The sequence below is a fragment of the Octopus bimaculoides genome, chromosome 12 (genome assembly GCF_046866305.1).
Source record: "Octopus bimaculoides isolate indiv1 chromosome 12, ASM4686630v1, whole genome shotgun sequence".
In the NCBI taxonomy this organism is placed as follows: Eukaryota; Metazoa; Mollusca; class Cephalopoda; order Octopoda; family Octopodidae; genus Octopus; species Octopus bimaculoides.
In genome coordinates, this window is record NC_142939.1 from 49,651,131 (window position 1) to 49,671,226 (window position 20,096).

Here is a 20,096-nt window from a genome sequence, read left to right on the forward strand (position 1 = left end):
GAAAAATGCAACCATGAAAGTTATTTAACGTTTATGTAAATATGATTCTATCAGGCAGTACTGGTTGATTTATTATAGTCGACACGGCAGACTTCAAACTTATGCAGCGAGTTTTCATGCCAAGGAGATTGGCCGAAGATTCTAGAAGTTAGCTTATAGCTATACAAGCTGACAAACTAAAACCTAGGCCAAGGAACTGCTAAGCCGTCAGTTGCAATCTATGTCATTTGTATGGGCAGTTGGTTTGTTTCCACGTCCTTCACTTTTCTTATACAGCATGTTAATGCTGCATTCAGCAATACACATCAACCTTGGCTTATAGTATCAAACAATACACATTAATTATATGCAGTACAGTACTTTTAAGAATTATCCAGCAAATTATAATCAGTAGATTCCAAACTGTTATGTTCTGTCTACATTGTTCTATTAATTCACGGGATGTACTTATATAACGACGCGGGTTAAGAAAATATTTGAAAACTGAATTGAACTTTCGCACGGTTATTGTTTACGTGCCCAACCTTCCTCACATTTTGAACAGCCAGTGAAGAACATATCGCCAACCACCATATTAAGCAGTCTTGTAATCAGAAAGATTCTAACCGTGCCTATCTCATATTTTTATTATGTTTAGTGTAGCGTTCATTTTATTTTTATTTAATGGGGTTTTTTTCAAAGATGGTCTGGTGTGCCTAGGGTGAAATATGTTTGCTATTTCTAGCAGCGATTTTGAGGCAAGTACTTGACGATTTTGAAGCTAGTACTTGACGAGTACTTTATTTTATCACTCCCGACATGATGAAGGGCAGAGCTGACTTCAAGAGGATTTGAACGCAGTACCTAAAGGACTGATAGAAATAGAGATTTCCAGCACTCAAATGATTCTGCCAGCTCAGTCGTTTGGTAATAATGATTTATAAAATTGGCACAAACCCACACATTCAGTGGAGGCAGGGAGTGTAAGGGATTTCGTCGACCCAGTTCTTCAATAGTACTTTATTTCATCGACACTGACATTTTGGAAACCAAAATCGCAGTCTCAACGTGATTAAACGTCAACAAATGTATGTAAATACCAGAAAGCATTTTATTTCAAGGTTCAAACATTCCTGCTAAAAGAGGTTGATTTTCCGATGAAAATCGGTTTTTCTGCCGGTCGAAGCAGAAATGTCACTGTTCTTCATTTTCTCCGATAAGAGGAAGATTCAATTTGAACCCTGAACGCAGACAGCCAGAACTGATATCACAAAGCAGATTCTCATATGCTCTGATAATTCCATCAATCTTCGACTGGTAATTTATTTAAAGACCTAAAAAAGATTAATTAAAAAAAAAAAGAAGTAGCCGTGTGTTGGATGCGAACTCAGAATGTAGGATTACTTACTGCAAAACTAATTCTTACGATGCTGCCAATTCTCAGTTCATTCTGACATAAAGCGAATAAGGTACAATCAACTACATTTGCCCAAATGCATGAAGGATATTTAGTCCCTCGCACTCCGGCGGCTGAAACACAAACAAGATTCATCCAGGTGGAATTCGAAACCAGAACTTCAAAGACCATTAGATAAACAACACGCTTTCTATTCAGTCTGCTACTGTTACTACCATTTCACAGTCTTAATATCTAAGGTGTATTAAATAGTTAATACTCAAGGGATTCCTTCTTTTAGTCGATATTAAAGGCAGAAATATCATTTAGTTGTTCAATCGATAAAATTCAATTACAGAAATTATTTATTTTCTATTAAAAATTATTATTTTTTTGTGTGCGTGTTCTGTGAATATGTGTGTTTGTAAAATGTGAGTGAATGTGTGTAGGCATGTTTGCATATATGTTTATATCTGTATATGTATTTATAAAGATATATACACACACAGACCTGTATACAAACATGCACATACGCCGCATATATGCGCATGTAAGTACACATACAGACAACATACGCACACACGAACACAAGTATACACGCACATACACACATATATTTATATACATATGTAAAGATATGCATGTATGTACATATATATATATATATATATATATATATATATATATATATATATATATATATATATATATATATATATATATGTATGTATGTATGTATGTATATGCATGTATGTATGTTTGTATATATAAATATATACACACACACAGGCATGTGTGTGTGTACTTACGCGATTAGTATTTTTTTTATATATTGACTAGTTTCAGTCTTTGGACTACTGCCATACCAGGGGCACAATCGTAAAAGGTTTTGCCGACCATGTCGATCTCAGTACATATTTCAATCTGTTATTTAATTTCTCATTATCTATTTGTCGAACCGTTATTTAACGAGTCACAAAGCGAAACTAACGTAAATAAAACTTTCTCAACGTGCCATGCACTACGGCCGAACACGAAACCAGGGGAGGCTCTTAACAACGTCATGCCACTGACTCGAATAATAATATATAATTTATAAATATGTGCCACTGCGCGGCACCTTGAGCAAGTGTTTTCTACAATAGCCTCGCTCTGACCAAAGCCTACTGGGAGGATTTGGTTGACAGAAACTGAAGGAAGCTCACTTTCGTGACCTCTATTAATGTTGCCTCTGGGTTCTAATCGCTAATGAGTCAGCCTTTTAATTAGTTATTTACACTTACACCGATTAGAAAATCAGCATATGATTTAAACGGTTTTTTTAATACTATTGACAGAGGAAGGTGAGTTTAACCCTAGGCACTAAAAGCCGCTGATGAGAATTAAGGTGTCCAACACCAAGATTCGAAGTCGCGATACGGCTTCGTACGCTAGGGATTTACCTCCCTTTGTCAGTCATTAAATTAGTGCTCTGTGGCTTTAGAGTTAATTTAACTCTCATCTTAGCGTAATCGGTGCTGACCAAACACCCTCTGTCACTTATGTGACCTCTATTATTTTAGCCTTTAGGTTCTAACTGCTAATAAGCCAACTTTTTAATTAGTCGTTTATATATATGTCTGTAAACAAAGTCCGTTTTGTTTTTATGCTCCCGTTCATTTTCCTAACGTCCTGTACCCGAATATCCATCTATATATACATGTAGATGTAGATATACATGCATATGCTTATATATCATTTGTTTTATCATATATATATATATATATATATATATATATATATATATATATATATATATATACATACGTTTGTGTGTGTGTGTATTTATGTATACGTTTGTGTCAGTTTGACAACCGGTGTTGATGTGTTTATGTCCCCGTCACATAGCGGTTCAACACAAGGGAACGATAATATAAGTACCAAGCTCACCAAAGATAATGGTACTGGCTGGTATCCGTTCGTTCGACTAAAAATTCTTCAAGGTGGTGCCCAGCTTCATCCTCAGTCTAATGATTGAAATAAGTAAAAGATAAAAGATTTATTTATATTAATATGATTATATGTATAGGTGAGTATGTCTGCGTGGGAGAACATAGGTGTGTGTGTATGTATATACGTGTGTGATGGAATATAGACAGACAGACAGAAAGCGACACAGAGCGAGGTGTAAGGAACAGCGTGAAAAACAGATAGAAAGCGAGGGTAGGACGGAAAGAGAGAGAGAGAGAGAGAGAGAGAGAGAGATAATATTTTGCTCGCATTATTCGTTTACATCAAATGTATCTGAGAGTTTACCTCAAAATCTACAAATTAATATGGTGAAATGTGTGATAGATAGATAGATAGATAGATAGATAGATAAGTGCGTTTGTATGTGTATGTATGTACATATATACATCAATATATATATATATATATATATATATATATACATACATACATATACTGATGTCGTATATATACATATATATATATATATATATATATATATATATATATATATATATATATATATATATATATATTATTTGAACTCACAAGCACAAAGACACACACTCATATATATCTGTGTGTATGTACGTGCGTGTGTGTGTATGTATGTATATATATATATGTATGAATGTATATTACACATGAATTTTTGAGTGTGAATAGGTGCATCTATGCGTGAATGTATGCGTGTCTACGAAGGGCTGACGGGGCGGGGGGAGTGTGACATAAATTATATTGAACTCCTCAAGTAGAATATATATTTTACTCAAATGATCAAGAATATTTATTTTTAATGTTTGCGTTTTATTGTATTCTGGTTTTCAATTTCATTTTTTTTTTACTCCTAAGTCATTTACATAAATGGTAAGAAAGATTTCTGATTTAGCAAAGTGCATATCTACATTTTGTATATAAATGTGTGTATACATATATATATATATATATATATGCACGTACGTATGTATATATATATATTATCGAGTATAAATTATGAAATTGTGTTGTTGTGATGCCGGTTTTTGCTTTTGTTTTTGTATATATACTTAAAAGTACTCGATGCATACTTATACCGGAAGTGTGTAGAGTTTAATACGTATGTTTTAAAATATGCGTGTATATATGTACGCGCGCGCACGTGTGTGTGTTTTAGTATGCATGCATACATACATACATACATACATACGTACGTACATACATAGACCTATATGTATACATATATATAAATATGTAGAAGTATACATAAATGGGCGCAGTCTAATAACTAAAACAAACAAAAAATAGAAAAGATAAAAAACTATAGTCTACACATATATAAGTACATATATATGAATATATATATACATATGCATATATTTATGTATATGTATGTATACGTATACATATATGTACTTATATGACTACTTATATATATGTATATATATGTGTGTATGTATATGTATATATATATATATATATATATATATATATATATATATACATATGTATATATATATATAGATATATATATATATACACATATATATAAATGTACGCACGCCACATGCATTTATATTTTAATCCATAAGCATGTATATGTATATTTAAAAATGTGTGTTTTTGTGCGTGAATATGTTTGTGTGTGTGTGTGTGTGTGTGTGTACGTGTGAGCATACAATCATGCTTATGTGCGAGTGTGTACGAGCATATGCGTTGGGTAAATGAACTTCATGTAATTGTACAGTTTACCTTACAACCTCACATAAACAACTGTAGCCATCGTGCTGTGAAGTCGGCCTTTCTCGAAGTGCATCTACGTGTTTGATGTCCTAATTATAACATGCACACACACACACACACACACATACACACACACACACACACACACACATACACACGGAGAGATTGAGAGAACGATATTTATTCACAGGGGCATATATATTTGCCACACACACACACACACACACACACACACACACACACACACACACATACACACGACTTCACAAATAAAAATTCGTTTAATGACGCACGCATGATCGCACAGATATTCACATAAACAATGTGAGAGGCACTACGTGGTCGCCCGATTTTCAAGAAATAACAACCAAATCGTTTTTAAATTACAACGTAAGGTCTTGGAAAAACTATTGGTGTATCATAGAGAGAGACACACACAATGCCCAAGAAAATAGCGGAATGGTTATGGTTGGAACATCTGTTGTGTCAAAGGATAATGGTCCTGTAGTTAACAACGCACATGTGCTCACAAAGACACACAGACACACACAAGCACAGAAATAAATATGCACACAGTAGGAGACTAGAACAGGGGAGGGGGAGAAGGAGGAGGAGGAGGAGGAGGTTTCCGATGTCATTCCGATCTATTCTGCCTTTTATTTTCCATTCATTGATGATTGAACAAATGTATACCAGTCATTCACTGGGGTCGCCTATTAAATAGAATGTTCATCTCTTCATCTCTTCTCGTACTTAAAAATACCCATGTTAAAATTCTACTGATGTTGGAAACTGTTGTTATGAACTTACTCTGCAATGCAACCGTACCGAGTTCAAATCCTATAGCAGTTTTATATGCAATATGAATAAGAATAACATTCTCAACGGATGTCTCTTTCTGGTTATCTTCCATATCAATATCAACGTTGTATTGTATCAAAAGCTATGAAGTGGCAGAGATCAAATCCCGTTGGAATCAACGTGCTTCCTCATTCCTGTGGGTCGATAAAATAACTTCCATTCATGTACTGGACCTAATTCAATCAACATTCCTTGCATTTTATATCCGTGGCCCTTTGCCAGACTTTGAGAGGCTTACTGGTCAATATTCCCCATTGCAATGGTAGAAACGATAAAGTGCTCTTGTGATATTTAGTTAACTGGGTTCTTGAGTTCAAATACAGTTGATTTCGTATTTAAGATTTCTCATTCGTTCTCCAGTGCCTACAGAGGACGTTTCTGTGCCTTCTGTACTTCATAAATTCCGACCACCGAGAAATGTCGTCATTGCTTTCAATGGCGTCAAATTTCACCGAGGTTAGTTAACAGCATTTAACCATCTGAGATATATTGAGAAAGTACAGTAATACAATTTGTGTATGTAACCATATTGATAGATATATATACATACGTATACTACGTTATTAGATCCTCTCATAAAAGCACATACATAGATCGTGGCAAGCAATAATCGCTTGTCATGGACGCCGGAATTTCCAATTCTAGTGGAAATTATCTGTTAGAAGCGTGCGGTCACCGTATGCCAGTCGGTTCTAACTGCTGCGAAATATAGGTTATCAACTTCTTTTCAGACACCGACGTCGCAAATAGCCAACAGGTTTATTAAAAATTAATTATTACAGACGAAGCAGTATTAATACGAAAAGATAATCTTTATATCCAACATAACATAGATGTCTTGTTAGAACACCGAACGATGAGTTATTAGCCTGGAGAGATAGATCCATATAGACGCTTAGAGCATGAAAGCACACACACACACACACACACACACACACACACATAGATCGTAACAGACGAAAATCGCCTGCATGGGTGCCGGAATTCCAACATCACGTGATTTCATTTCTACTGGCAATCATCAGAGGAAAGCATCCGGTTACTGCTTCCGCCGCGAATAATTACTATATATATATATATATTCTTTTATTCCTTTATTCTTTTACTTGTTTCAGTCATTTGACTGCGACCATGCTGGAGTACCACCTTTTAACAGAGCAAATCGACCCCAGGACTTATTCTTTGTAAGCTTAGTACTTATTCAATCGGTCAATTTTTGCCGAACCGCTAAGTTACGTGGACGTAAAAACACCTGCATCGCATGTCAAACGATGCTGGAGGGACTAACACACACACACACACACACACACACACATATATATATATATATATATATATATATATATATATATATATATATATATATATATATATATATGCATATATATATATATATATATATATATATATATACACACATATATACGACGGGCTTCTTTCAGTTTCCGTCTGTCGCTACGTTCTGAGTTCAAATTCGCCGAGGTCGACTCTGCTTTTCATCCTTTCGAAGTCGATAAAATAAGTACCAGTTGAACACTGGGGTCGATGTAATTAATTCATCTCCTCCACTGAAATTCCTGCGCTTGTGGGAAGAATTTGAAACCATTATTTAGTTACTTCCCGTAACGTCCCTGAGTTCAAATCCTGCTGAGGTGAACTTTTGTTTTTAGATTCTCAGTAACGATAAAAGATAAAGTATCAGTCATCTACTCGGTTCAAAATAGCCGACCATTCCCTTTCCTTCGAAAGATACAAAAAAAAATGATAACATACCCAGCACCATCTCAATCACCAAAACGACAGAAAACATATTCTTATTATTTAATATAAATGTTTTTTTTTTAAAAAAAGAAGTCGAAGCGAAACAGAAATATATGATTTTATTACAAAATATACAGAAAAAAAACGCAGAAAGTATTTCATATTTAAAAAAAAATAAAATAGCAGAAAATATCAGAAATATATACTTTATTATTTAAATCAAAAATGGGGAAAAAAAAAACAGAAATAGAATTAAACAACAAATGAAGTTGGGATATTTAACATAAGATTTGATGAGAATTAATAACTGTTCGATAGAAAGAAATTTAGCGCCAAGATCGAATCTAAATACAATAGCCTCGCTCAACTTAACCAATCAAATCAAATCAAATAGCAGTTTTTTTTGTTGCGGGATCATAATTTTCTTTTACTTCTTTTTGTTATTATGCATTATTGTTGTTGTCATTGTTATTATCGTTCAACTTTTGTTGTTGTAGTTGTTGTTAATGTTATAAGGCATTATTAATGTTACTGTTTTGTTGTTGTTATGGCGGTTTTCTCAAGACTTATTAATATTGTTCCCTGTGTGAGTAAGTGTGTGTGCGTGCGTGAGTGTATTTCAGCGTGTCGCTACCCTTGTGCGGATGTGCCTCTTTGTGTGAGCCTCTGTGTGTGTACCACTTGTGCCACTGTAATTGTATAGCTGTGTGTATGTATGTATGTATGTATGTATGTATGTATCTATGTATGTGTGTGCGTGTGTTTGTATGTTTTCGTGTTCCTATATCGTGTGTGCGCTTATGTGTATTGTGTTTCTTGTAATGTGTGTGTTTATGTGTGTGTCTACGTCTGTGTGTATGTTTGTATAACTTAATGTGCATATTTTTCCATGTGAATATTTTGTGTGAGTACAAGTGTTTGTGTGAGTGTGTGTGTGTGTGTGTGTGTGTGTGTGTGTGTATTCGAATTTCTGCGTATAGTTCTCTGTGTATACATATAGGTTTGTTTGTCTCTCTCCACATGTATATTTATGTATGTGGTTTATTGTCTGTTTGCGTGCATCTGTAAGTCAGTGTCTATGTGAGGTTGCTGCTGCTGCTGCTGCTGCTGCTGCAGCTGTCGTTGTTGTTGTTGTTGTTGTTGTTGTTATGTTGTTGTTCCCATTATATTCCTCCCTGTTGAGTAATTGGTATGTTTATTAGCAGTCATACACATGTGAGCAATTAATATTGTTACCAATTGTTCTTTATCAATTTATATATCTTAACTTTTTCTCTATTACCATTCTCTATAACAAAACAATACATTGTTTGTTCGTCTATTAGTTTATTTCCCTTGCAACTCCCAGCCCCACAAACCCATCAACCCCTCCTAAATTGATTCTGTCTATTGTTTTTGTTATTGTTTTTATTTTTCATTTTCTTTGTTTTTGTTTTTTTTTCGGGGCGAATTTTGGTTGGCCCTGGGAATTCGGATTCCATTCATTCACCGTAGCAATATTTCTTCACGCTCTTCTAAACATTGTTTATTTGGCACAGAGATTCCAGAGTGGAAATTAGAAAAAAAAATCCAAGAAAAAGAAACGAAAATAAAACTAAAATAAAAGCGAAAATAAATTTCATGTGATTTGAATGGAATAACAATTCTTAAAGTTTCGGTGAAGAACGCTTTCGAGTAAAAGAACCAAGAGCTCCAAACCAACTGAATCTTGAGATCTGGTTTCTTTCCATAGATTTAGAGCTATTTCACTTCCGTCTTAAATTTCTTTAAGGAATGCATAAATTGCAATAGATCGATGTTGAGTTCTTATTTTGGCACAAGGCCTCAATTTATGATGAAATGTATAAGTGATTTAAAAACCTCCAGTATTTGACCTTAGATTTTGTTCTTTAGTCTTTAGTCGATTTGGTGCTGCGCCTTACACCAGTTCGTCCATGCCCAGCTTATCTGTCTCTGACCTTCGAAGGGTTTGTTTGGTTTCTTTGAATGGGTCCTGCAGCAAGTTAGCTTTTTATGAGATGTTGCTAACCTCTAATTCAGCCCTGTTGCTTCACCAGGGCTTAGGACCAGATGTCACCCTGCTTTGAATGACAAATAACCATGTAAAGATCAAACAGAGAAAGACAGGCAGAGAGTGAGAGAAACAGAGAAATCTGTCTCAGTACTTGACTGGTACTTTATTTTACTAGCCCCCACCACCGCACCCAATGTAAATAGAAATATAAAAATCGGTAAAATATAAAGAAATCAGAACATGAAAAAGGAAATGAAATAAAACTAAAACAAATGTCTGCCATTATGATGTTGACAAGACATTCGTTACAGTTTAAGTTGAATCTTTGGTTGGCTGCCATATTGAATTGTTCATGTCAAACCTAAAACACCTTGTTCTCTTCTATCACTAATTAAACCATACTAGAATTCTTAATCTCTGCTTCCAACAGAGACCACAATCCTTCCGTCGCCACAACCCTCTCCCTGATAGGATCTTGAATTAAACGACAAGTCAAATTTCCGTTTAGGATTCCATCAGCGATAAAGCCTTCTCTCTGTCTCTTAACATCTCTCTCTCTCTCCCTCTCTCTCTCTCTCTCTCTCATTCCCTCACTCTGTCACTCGTTTACTCAGATTTTCTCTGTCTCTCACCTTCTCTCTCTCTCTCCCTCTCTTTCTCTCCCTCTCTTTCTCTCCCTCTCTCTCCCTCTCCCTGTCACTCACGGCTAATCTTCCCTTCTTCCCAGCTCGCACTGCGCACGCCTATTTTCATATTCTCTCCCTCCCTCTCTTTCTATCTCGCGCTCTTTTCTCATTTTCATTTGCCCTTTACTTGTATCTCCTTCCTCTTCTTCACATTTTGCTTTCTCTCATTTTCTTCTCCATCTCGTCCTCTTTCTCTTTTTTCTTCTCTTTCTAGAGACATTTACTAACATTAAATTAAAAATAATTATTGATTTCTTGTTTAAGAACAGGGAACAGGGCACGTACCGAGTTTTCTTTCTAATTTCCCCCCTGTTTTTCGTGGGGGTAGACGGGTGTGCTATGTTTATTTCATTTTCAGATGTATAGCAGCAATATAGTTGATTGGATTCACTCAGGTGTACACCTGGTATTTTACAAAGTTTAAAACACCGGAAGTAATATTCAACACTAGCATGAAATGAACTCAAGAGGAAGAATACCGAGACTAAATACTGAACAGAAAGTCATTTCGCCGGCCGTGTTACAGTTTTTTTTTAAATTCGTATTAATTATACACAAGATCGATTGTTTTAAACCAGAGGAATAGATTGTTTAATTTACACCATTACATTACAAGTATTTCAAAAACTTGAAAGCACGTGGATTGGTGTCTACAGCGTTCACAGACCATTGACTAGCAGTCATGGTGTAAACAGTTTCATACCCGGAGTGTGTCATCAGGATACAAGTAACTGTTCTCCAATATTCAGATGGTTTCCTGCCCCCTATGTCAGTTAACTTTTCTCAGCTACAATTTTAACCTTTAAGCTCTTTAACGTCATTGACAGTTCACCAATACATAGATCTGTTCCTGAATAAATAAATAAAAACTTAAGAATCATCGCATTTAGCTCGAACACAAAACTTTAAAAATGCAAGAACTGCTGTCGAGTTGCTCCCCTAAAATCTTCAAGGCTGCTGTCCAACGGCTAAGACAAGTAAAATGATAAAAGAATTTTTTTATTCAATATTATCCCTAAGTTGTTTTTTTTTTATTATTATATGTTCTTTAGCATTCGTATTTAGCTGCTATTTCAATCTATTTGGATCTCATCAGTACGGGGTAGTCAGGATATAGGGCCTATTGAACATTACCTTATATTGAATTAAATTATTACTTAAACGGACGAGAAAGAAGGATGGAGTAGACATTGAAAGCATTTCGTTTGGAGGAAGCCATTATCTTTCATAGTTCCTCAGCATTGTAAAAGAGAGGAGAGATATAGCAGTAAACTTAATTCAAGATTTACATACAATTCGAAACATTATTCAGAGCAATCCAATTTATGTTTTCCCTGCGTATATTACTAATGCAATTCTTCATTTCTTCCTTTCGGGATTTATTTCTTTATTTATCTGTAATTCCAACGGCAGCTCTACTGTCAGTATTCGTCAGTTGTTAGAAGATATTTAATGTCAGCCATACATCCATGGGTGAAACTCGGAGTAGACTATTAACTTTTGATGTTTCATACATACATACATACATACATACATACATATATATATATATATATATATATATATATATATATATATATATATATATACATGCATACATACATATATGCATACAGATAACGACATACACATACACATTCATACATACACCCACTCACACGCGTTAGTAGTAACGAACGAAAGAAAAAGTAATTAATTCCGTAAAATAGTGTATGAATAATTTACTTTGGCCAGCTGAAACCAACATTGGCCAATACTTAGTACGAAAGCTACGCGATGTTTATCTCTGCTGTGTTGCAATACAGTTCATGACAAAATAAATGCTATTGCAAGGCGATGGGTGAAAATTTTCGTATCATTACTCAACACAAGGTAACAGATCAAAGCTTTCTTCCCATAAGCTAGCACAAGTCACGTTTTGATCTTGCATTAAGAGAAGCATTAATTGGCATTAAAATGGAAAGATTCTTAAGATTTAGGACATGGAAAGTGACTCTCAGGGAACTAAATTTAGAAGAGAAGAAACTGAAAGCACCTACGTCTCAAAGGAAAAAAAATATGGGATTACGTGGGATTACAAGAACGGAGTTACAAAGCTAATACAGGATTAACTGGAATTGTGGTTGAAATTATCTTTCTGATCCTTAATCCTTAACTGCAGTTTGCGTAAGACGTTCAATTCGATCATCTAATGTTAACTGTATAACTAAATTCTTCGCTTCATCCGTTTACTATACTGTATTTTTTGCAAGTATGTTATATTATCATTATCTAATAGTAATCTATTTGTGCAAATGCCTGTTAAGATCAAACATATTTTTAGTTTTGCCTGCTTGCACTAATAGATTCATGAGATTTTGAAAGGTCTCTAGATACTGCTGAGCATCACTTTGAAAGTTATGGATGCAATTAGTAAATTTACCATTTGTAATAACACTACCATTTCCTTTACTCTGTTTTCTCTTTCCTCAAAACTCCCTACATATTCCTCCTGTGACTCTTCGCCAATTTATCCTCCGCCTACTATGCACAGTTGTCTTCGTTAAAATAGAACAGATCTACTAACAGGAAGGTTATGACTGTTCTGAAGCGTCGTTAAAATCCGATACATAAAACTTCCAGTGGTTTAACGGGATACAGGCTCAGCACTTCCCTAATTCTACTGGATCCCATTTTATTCTTTTCACACTTATACCGAGAATACAAGACTCTTCACCAATATATATATATATATATATATATATATATATATATATATATATACTTATATATATTTATGTATATATATATTGGAAAACAGCCTTGAAGAATCTTTTAATCGAATGAGTTAATCACAGTATTCATTTTTGTTAAGCCTGGTACTTATTCTATCGGTTTCTTTAGCTGGACCGCCAATTAACGGTGACGTAAACACACCAGCACCGGTTGTCAAGCGGTAATGGGGGACAGACACAGACACAAACCTACACACAGTTCTTTGTGTTTCCGTCTACGAAATCCCCTCACAAGGTTTGGGTCGGCCCAAGGCTATACTAAAAGGCACTTGACCCAGTTGCCACGCAATGGGACTGAACCCGGAACCATGTGGTTGAGAAACAAGCTCCTTACCACACGACTACGCCTGCGCCTATATACACATATATATATATATATATATATATATATATATATATATATATATATATATATATATATATATATATATATATATATATATATATATATATATATATATATATATATATATATATATATATATATATATATATATATATATATATATATATATATATATATATATATATATATACATACATATTCATATGCATATATATATATATATAGACACGTACATTATATGTGTGTTTATGTATAACTGTGTGTGTGTGAATGTATGTGAAAGTGTGCGTGTGTGTGTGTATTTTCAGCTCATTAGAATGGGCTACCTTGTCCATTATTCCAACTTATGCCCTCCTAAGGTTCGTTACATGGTGTAAGCGCCAATATTCCTCACTGTTTTCTTTTTGTAAAAGTTAGGCATTATTCGTTCGTTTCGTTCTCACGTGGTGATAGAGTTTTCTCCTACAAATGATTTTATGCTTTCACTTTCAAACACTTTCAGGAATATCTTCCCTTCTCTTTCTCTCCCTCCCCCTCACTCTCTCTCTCTCTCTCTCTCTCACTTTACCTATCTATCTCTTTATATATATGTATCTCTCTCTCTCTCGCTCTCTCTCTCTCTCGCTCTCTCTCTCTCTCGCTCTCTCTCTCTCTCGCTCTCTCTCTCTCGCTCTCTCTCTCTCTCTCTCGCTCTCTCATTCTCTTTTAATAGTGGAATTGATTATTTGTTTTTATGAGGGTTTTTTTTTCTTCTTGAGAGAAAAGAATCATTTTTTCATTCATTTATTTCTCCTCCTACTCTTCCCCCAAATCAATAATGTCAAGTGTGTGAAAACATTAATTATGAATTGATCTTTGGCAAATATATCTGAACAGCTGAAAAGTGAGTGCATTTTCAGATTTTTTTAATTTTGTTTTTTTTTTTTAGTCTTTTTCTTCTTCCTTAAAAATTATTTTTCTCGTGTCTTCATTTCTCTCACGTTTTTTTCTGTGTTTGTTCTTTGTTGTTTCCCATGCTATTTCTACTTTTGTTTTTGTTGTTGTTCTTGCTAATGATGGTGATGATGATGTTATTGCTGTTAATGTTCTTATTATACTTGTTATGTGCATGTATTTTTCTTTTTCTCTCTCTCTCTCTCCCTCTTTTCTTCATTTATATAACGTGTTCATTTTTATGGAACAGACTTTTAATGAAAGGAAAAGTAAATGTTTAAGAGAAGTAAGCCAAGTCTGCAGAACAGAGATATGTCAGAGCAAACTTTATTTTGTCATGCATTTGGGAAGAAACAGTGGTGAGTTAATACGTTCAATAATCACATAGTTTTAGAGAGAGAGAGGGACGAGGGACAGAGAGCGAAAGAGTGAGAGGGTGAAAGAACAAATACATATACACACAGGACTAAATAAACAATAAATAAAACCATCTACCAATTCTTTAATGGTTTCTGCTTCCAAAAATACTGCCAACTCTTATCAGCTCCTCGTGATTACAGAACTACTCGATCTGGGCAGACTTCGTGCTAGACACTTACATGATTTTAATAAATCAAGAATTCATGTTGTATGATATTTGATATGCTTGTAATAGTCTGTAATGTTCATATACATGCCGCTGACCACTCTGAGTTATTTATCTTGGCCCATTTTTGCTTGATTTATATAAAACAAGATTAGTAACTGGAGAGGGAGTACCTAGAAGTCACTCAATCAAAAATATAACTGTTTCTGATTTAGAAACATTAAGCGATTATGGTACTTTCATTAAAGGTAAAGTTAATCTCTACGGAATTTGATCTCAGAACGTAACAAGCCAGAACAAATTTGTAAGGCATTCTATCCGACGTTCCGAGGATTCCGTCAATACATTCACGTTGTCAGTTGGAAATAATAAGCAAAATCTCGCCCAAATCAGATTTTATTGTCTTAAAAGAGGGATGCCACTTTGGATAATGTAGTGCTAAATACACCATGCCGAGGAAAACGCCAGGATGTTCACGGCAGGAATGCTACAATCGAGAAATCTTCGATTTTGGGCTACGGCTAAACAGTAACAACTAGTTTCTCTTCCCTCAGCCCACCTTACTGCATCACACACACACACATACACACACACACACACACACATACACACACACACACACACACATACATACATAGAACTCAGAACTGAGTACATTAACTTTCTGTTTCTAAGCATAATTTAATTAATACGTACACTATATTTTGTACATAGACCTTTGCGTTGACTTGTGGCCAGTGAAAAGATCCTTTTGTAGAATACGTCACTAACAACTTCTTCGATAAATTTGCTGATATTTAGGGTGATTTTATTAATATGTATTAATTAGCGATAGCGTCTAAACAAATTCGACACAGTTTACAGAAATCCCATTCGGCTACCATAAATATGCCAATAACATTTTAAATCCAGATAATGTAACCATGAAATCTAGAAACGTGGACTATGGATTGAGGAACTTTCATGTTCCAAAGGGTAAAATGTGGAAAAATATGACCCAAAAGTCGATGTTGTCTCAGGGAAATACTGCACAGATACAACTCAGCACCGATGTCGTTTTAAATGTTGCTGTTTGAACGCAAAAATCTGGAAAGCTTCCGCAGGAAATCATGGCCAAACCTTGAATAAATCTGCCAATCCACTGCCTTGGATTGGTACTTTATTTCATCAACCACAAAATGGTGAAAGAGGAAGGTGACCTCGTTGAAATTTGAACTCTGCACCAAATGGTCTCATACGTACATATAACAATGTAAAAGTATGCATGTATACCAGGTAGATAGATATATAGATAGTTTTCTTTCCAGCAAGATAGTGCATCCCCACACTATCATAATACCTTAATGAGATTTTGCCAAAAGGCGGGGGTGGACGTAGAGGTTCCGTTTAATACCCTCTGTGTTTCATGGACCTCACACTACTAGACTTATTTTTATGCGTATACTTAAAAGATAAACCTTACAGTACAAAACCGACAACAATCGATGAATTAACGGCAGCCATTCAACGAGATGCGTACAAATATCGAACGAAATGTTTCTCGATGTTTACGATTACATTGCTCCGTGTTATCAGCACTACCCGGACCAAAATGTTCATCAGCTTGCAAACAGACGTTTATGAAAGAAATTAAATTGTGTCTTTAGATTCTGTTCAATTTTGAAACTAAAATATATTTTAATAAACACTGACTTAATAATCATTCTATGTGCGTATGCGTTTTTTTTTTGTGGGGGGAGACACCCTGTATATATGTGTGTGTAACATATGGTATAATTATAAACAGGGCGAATTTTTAGCCGTTTCGCCACAGACTAATAAAAATGATGAGCAACCTTAATCGATTTTCGAACCTTATTGTGTTCCTATCAGTGGCGTCTGCATCATTCTGAAAGTCTCCAGAGAAACAAGCAGCCAAACTATTTATATACTCAAAACAAATGCAACAGTTACTCTATAAAGGAGTTCTTAATAGGCATACCAAAAGTGTTTAACATTCTACAAATACCAGGGGCCTGTCAACGGGGATCTTAGTCCACAAGGTATCAAGGTAAGATATAATAAATATGTAACATATGGTATAATTATAAACAGGGCGAATTTTTAGCCGTTTCGCCACAGACTAATAAAAATGATGAGCAACCTTAATCGATTTTCGAACCTTATTGTGTTCCTATCAGTGGCGTCTGCATCATTCTGAAAGTCTCCAGAGAAACAAGCAGCCAAACTATTTATATACTCAAAACAAATGCAACAGTTACTCTATAAAGGAGTTCTTAATAGGCATACCAAAAGTGTTTAACATTCTACAAATACCAGGGGCCTGTCAACGGGGATCTTAGTCCACAAGGTATCAAGGTAAGATATAATAAATATGTAACATATGGTATAATTATAAACAGGGCAAATTTTTAGCTATTATTTTACACTTCTTGGATCCAGGCCTTTCTTTTTTACTAGCTTCAGCTCAAGAGCTGCGACCATGCCGATGCACTGCCATTAGCTATGTTATAATTTCTCTAAACCTCCTCTGATATGAGGCATTTGGTGAATGGTGGCGGTGATGTTGCTGCCCTCATCTGTGTTTCTTGCTGCGTGGTAGGTTTCTCCTGAACTCTGGACACGAGGAATTCTTGTTTTGTTTTGAAGACCCCTACATCCATTCTATGTGAGTCTCTCGGGTTTTGTGGGAGGATATTGAAGAGTTATGGGCCCTTGAAACCCAAGCCGTTGCAGTATCAGGTCCTATATTCTGATGGCCATATAGAGATATACATATCTCTTCATATATCTACCACATTTTACCCCTGAAATCTCGAGTAGTACAATACGCTTTATACAGAGTACAACGGTGAGATTCTGTCTTTTAACAAACTACCGCAGAGGCGGCGGATTGTTGTTTAAAACATCATAATGTCCCACGAGGTCACACTTGGATAAATATTGCAGATTTTCTTAATGTGGTTTATTTTAACTTTATTCTTTTCGTTTATTTCTTTCTCACAGACAATAGTCAAAGTAGCGACTAACTTAATTAGTCATTGTACAATCTCTTTGAATAAATGCATCGTTTAGACGAATTGAATGTTCTGAGTAGAGTCGATCTGTGTCTAACTACCACATATATATATATATATATATATCTATACATGGGCATATACATACAAACGTAAATATCATATGTATATATAAATATATGTATATTTATATATATGTATGTATATATATATATATATATATATATATATATATATATATATATATATATATATATATATATATATATATATAAGTATATATAAGATATATATGCATATATAATATTATATATATGTATATATATATATATATATATATATATATATATATATATATATATATATATATATATATATATACGCATGCACATACACACACGCACATACACACACACAGAATCAATAATCAATAATGGTAAGTCGTCTTGTGGAAATTAACAAATGATGTTTTAATCAGTGAATTATTAGAAGCGGAAAGTTAAAAGATAGGAAGCAAGAAGATGAACCATTTAAAATAGCTGTTAATTTTGTATAATTGATTAATTATGAAAACCTACTTTATTCATTAGTGTAACCACTTCTCTTGTTAATGTTGCTGGTGATGTCGTGTAGCCTCAGGTCAGTTCTCACGAAGCAGACACATGATCAATCCAGCCGTGACTATCCCGTCTTTGTCTCTTCTGTTTTTTTTGTATTTTTAGCTATAAGCACAGGGTTGACTGTGTGGTAAGGAGCTTGCTTTCCATCCACATTGTTCCTGGTTCAGTACCACTGCGGTGGTACCTTGGGTGTCTTCTACTAGCGTTGGGTCAACCAAAGCTTTGTGAGTGGATGTGGTAGACGGAAACCGAAAGAAGCTCATCGTATATATATATGTGTGTATGTGTGGGTCTATCTGTCTGTCTTTTCCCCCCGCTACCGCTTGATAACCGGTGTTGGTGAGTTTATGTCCGCATAATTAGTACCATAATTAGTACCAAGCTTTAAAAATAATGAAAAGTACTGGGGCCGATTCATTCAACTAAAATTCTACAAGACAGTGCCCAAGCATAGCTGCAGTCTAACGACTGAAACAAGTAAAAGAAAGAAAATATCTCCAATATATTTCCACTGTATCATTTTCATTTTGAAGACAAGACTATGTGAGTTGAGAGATATTTAATTGCTATGTCTAGCAGGTCGAATACCTTGCTCCTTTGTTTCTCGATGTGTATGGAGTTACTGATGGTTGTGTATAGTGGTGGTGGTAGTTAGGGTGTATGGTGCAGATATTGGTCAATCCTTATTGAGCTGATCTATGGTTAAAGGCGTTTCACCCTAGACCATCTAGCCTTAGTTTCATTTATGGTGTTACTAGAAATTACACTGTCTAATTGTCGTTCTTTAATAAGAAAGACCATGGGTAATATGCCCGGCGGCAACAAGTAACAGCTAAGCGCCTCTTTCTTCTTTTAAAGATGGCACGATGTGAACTGAGGGACTTTTGGTTCGAATTTCAACTCCGAATGTATTTGATCCAAAGAAAATGGGCAAAATCGATTTTGGATTTAGGTCATGAACTTATATCTAAGGATCCTGATAAAGCCCAGCATTGTAAGCTAATGAAGTTTTAGTTTTGTTTTGTTTTCTTTATATCATTTAGTCAGGAGAAAAAGTAGTACCCATGACTAATTACAGAGCCTCCGAGACTAGTGGGATGGACTAAAGGAGCGAAGACGACATCCTCCAAGTGGAGACCTGGCTCAAATTCTTGCAAGATAATGGACAAGTTACCAAGTGGTAATGGTAATCCAGACGTTGGATTAAAGGTACTACTCGTATAAGCTATGGTTGGATTTGAACTCAGAACGGTTAGAGAAGGAACAAATATTACATGCCATCCAGTCCCACTTTCTTACAGTTCCATCAATCTACGGCCCTGGATTTGTATTCATTTTATTATTGACCCTGGAAAGACGAAAGGCAGTGTTGACTTCGACTGATTTTGAACTAAGAGTGCTAGGAGTAGAAACAC

At 35.0% G+C, this 20,096-nt stretch overlaps 1 protein-coding gene across 1 annotated transcript in view; it reads right to left on the minus strand.

Annotated features, from left to right (window-relative positions):
- Positions 1–1,078: 1,078 nt before the first annotated feature.
- Positions 1,079–20,096, minus strand: part of LOC149133091 (uncharacterized) — a 62,017-nt gene continuing 42,999 nt past the window's right edge. Inside the window, exons 2-3 of the mRNA XM_089361293.1 lie at positions 3,305–3,381; positions 1,079–1,313 (exon numbers count right to left, since the gene is read on the minus strand). The gene's annotated coding sequence lies outside the window, so the exon portion shown is untranslated. The remainder of the gene's footprint in view (positions 1,314–3,304; positions 3,382–20,096) is intronic.